Source organism: Fukomys damarensis, unplaced genomic scaffold (assembly GCF_012274545.1).
Source record: "Fukomys damarensis isolate Sample0158 unplaced genomic scaffold, DMR_v1.0_HiC HiC_scaffold_11, whole genome shotgun sequence".
NCBI classification, from domain to species: Eukaryota; Metazoa; Chordata; class Mammalia; order Rodentia; family Bathyergidae; genus Fukomys; species Fukomys damarensis.
In genome coordinates, this window is record NW_022900923.1 from 2,223,291 (window position 1) to 2,226,525 (window position 3,235).

Sequence of the window (3,235 nt, forward strand, 5' to 3'; positions counted from 1 at the left end):
GGCCGCCCAACCTCTCTCTTAGGGATTCGTCCTCTTACACCGTAGGGTTTCCCCGCGCCTCTCCCAACAAACCGCAGGCCGCCCAGAGGCGCCGTTCTTGCACATTTTTAGGAAGAAAATAAAATAAGGACAACAGTGAAACCACGAAGTGCCGCGTTTTCGGTCGTCCTGATCAGAGACGCTCACAGGGGCTCCTTATTCCCTTCGGCGCGGCCCCACGAACTCGGAAAAGCAGCCAAGGCGCCGCTCGGCGGTGAGTGCGCTCGTCCGGCCGGGCCGGGCTCAGCGCCCGCGGCCTCCTGCGAGCCTGGGCTTCTCCCGAAGAGCCAAGCAGCCACCTGTGGGCGGGCTACGGGCCTCCCCTCGCGCCGCTGCCCTCCTGCACTGAAATCTCCCTCTGCGCTCCGACAGGCGATTGCTTTTCCACGACGGTGCAGGGGTGTGGAGACTGGAGGGCAGGTTTTGTCCAGCAAAGGCAAAGAGGGGCCCCTGGGGCGACAGCCGGAGGGCAGCTTTCCTGCCCCGCACGGGCCAGGCCTCGGACAGGCACAGCGAGGGTCTGTGGGGACGCCAGCGCGCCTCTTTCCCGGGCTCTTCCAGTTCCAAGAGACCAAGCCCATGCTCTGGGCCCCCAAAAAGGCGAGTTTGCGCCTCCGCACAAGCCTCCCCACCGCCCCAGAAGTGGGGCTCCCCACCTCTGCGCCCTTTGCAAGGGTTGAGTCCCCGGTGGGCGGGGCCCAGACTCGGGGATCCCCGGGTTCCCCACCCCACCCCGCCTTGCCAGGCCCAGGCTTCGTTGCCTTCGCCCAGTCACCCTGCCTCCGCGGGGCGCCCTCCCTCCGTGGAGAGCCCCTGCCCCTCTCTGAGCACACAGCTCCCCACCCAGAGCGGTCAGGCTGCAGGAAGCGCCGGGCTCCCGGAGTTCGGGTCATCTCCTGTTTTTTGATGGGCTCCAACTCGGACTAAATGAGCGGATGTGCCTGCGAGATTGGTCTCAAAATAGAAGCGGCCTTAGTATTTTAGGATACTGCAGAAATCCTTATTTCTTCCGGAGAAAAACTCTATAATGACTCCTAGCACTTCCCCTTTCAATATTTGTGCAACTTTATCTCCACCGGCAAGTTGCTCGCGTGACGCAAATCCGCCCCTGTGTATTACAACTACCAAAATAAACGCGCGGAAATCAATTCCCTTCTAGCAATGAAAATATAAATATACAGCTGCGACTTTTCCCTTTAATCTTTGCTTTCCGAGCTGTCCGGGCTGTGGCGAAATGAGCTGCCCAGGGCTCGTGAGTGGGGCAGCAGAGCGCAGTAGGGCCGGGGGAAAGCAGCGCATTAAACCCAGTTAGTTTAATCTGGTCTGCACCACCGCGACCCCAATCGCGGCCGCAGTTTTGGAAGACCCTGCTCCGGCTGGGCTTTCCTCAGACCATTTTTGGCTGCCTTCTGTATCCCTTGCAGTTCCTCCTTTCTTTCTTCCTGGGAAGGCACTGCCAGGTCTGTTTTCCTGCCCTGGGAAGGGTAAGGTCAGAAAAGATCCTCTTATTTAACAGTGCGGGGGGGGGGCGCAGAATTGTAGGCGGAGGAAACCTGAGGCCAGGAGAGATGATCTCAGGGGCCTGGGCAGGAGCCGGCTCTACTCGCCTGGGCTGCCAGGGCCTCCGTCCTTAAAATCCCCAGCACAAATTCTTGTCCTAGGCCAGGGACATAAAAGGTCACGGAGCCCAGGCGCTGGGCTTCTGGGCTTCGCTTGCGACAAGAATGCACCTCTGGGGGTTCTGTGGAGAGTCTGCTGCTGCTGCTGGTCCTCCTTGGAGACCCGGGGAGAAGTAACCAGCAAGGCAGGGGCTCTGTGGGCTTGGACATCCCACCCGCTAATTGTGAATATTATTTCAAACGTGAAACTTATTGGTTTGCAAAAGAGAGAGAGAGAGAGAGAGATGGAAATAAATAATCACAGTCAAAACGAAAAGGAAACACAGCTTACTCAGCTGTTTAAGAATTCAAGAGATTTGCAGCGTTGTAGGAATCTGTGTATATGGTGCCTGTCTTTCTGCCCAGGGAGATTTATGGACCACCGGGCTCAGCACTCACACTTTGGCTCCTTGTGGGTTCTAGACCCTGAGTTTACTGCTCTGGAGACCCCCTGTTGACAACACACACACACACACACACACACACACACACGGGCGTTATTCGCAGTGGACCTCAACTGTCCTTCCCTGAAGACCTCACTGTGGCCCTAAAACTAAATACAGATGCTGAGTTTTTCTAATAGAATTGGGCTTTGGGGCTGGGAGAGCAAATGAGGCAAAGGCCCCCCACCAACCAGGGCACTGGGTTCATTCTTCTAGCTTTTCCTAGTCCAAAGCTCCGCCTGACTCCAGGGTGCCCAGCCCTTTCTGGCCGCAGCCCTGCCCTTGAACTTTAGCCACAGGTCTGGGACCAGAGCTTTAGGCAGCCCTTCAGGTTGGTCTCCATCTCCTCCTTCCTCCCATGGAGTCCCACGTACCACCCCTCTTTCCATGCAGCCAGGAAAGACCTGAAGCCTCAGAAAACCCACTGTAAAAGCCACTGCAGGGCGGCGTACAGCTGCCCCTGAGTCTGCCACGAAATCACGGAGGAAAGCAGGAGAGCCCAGCTGCCCCATGTGAGAGATTAAGTTCCTGTGGCACAGGCCATCCTGATGTCCATAAACCGCTCTCCTGCTCCCAGTGTGTCCGCTACTGGGCTCGTGGAAGCTGGACCTGTGGGCTCAGTGGCTGCAGAGAGAGAAGGAAATGTAGGTTTTTAAAAATCATGTGTTCTGCACAAACCTGGATACGGCAGCCACACCTGTAACTCCAGCGCTTCAGGAAGGCTGAGGAGAGAAGATTGCAGGTTCGAGGCCAGACAGCCTGGATGCTCAGGGAGACCCTGCCTCAGAAGAATAAACTAACAAAAGGGCGGTGGTAGTGTGTGGTTGGTGTGCACTTGCCCCGGGTTCTGTCCTCTCATCAGGAAACAATAGGCCTGGAGTCAAAGCGAAGGCGGAAAGCCACGCCCGGAGCAGCGCGGAGAACTGGAGAGCCGCAGGCTGAGCAGCGGAGAGGGAGCAGCCTAGACCAGAGCCGGGAGTCGGGAGGCTGCAGCGCGAGGGAATCCTGGGCCCTAGGAAAGCGGCCCTGCAGACAAAGCCAAAGGGCTGCCCCTCTCGGGGGTCCCAGCCCCCACCCCCACCCGCTGCCCCAGGA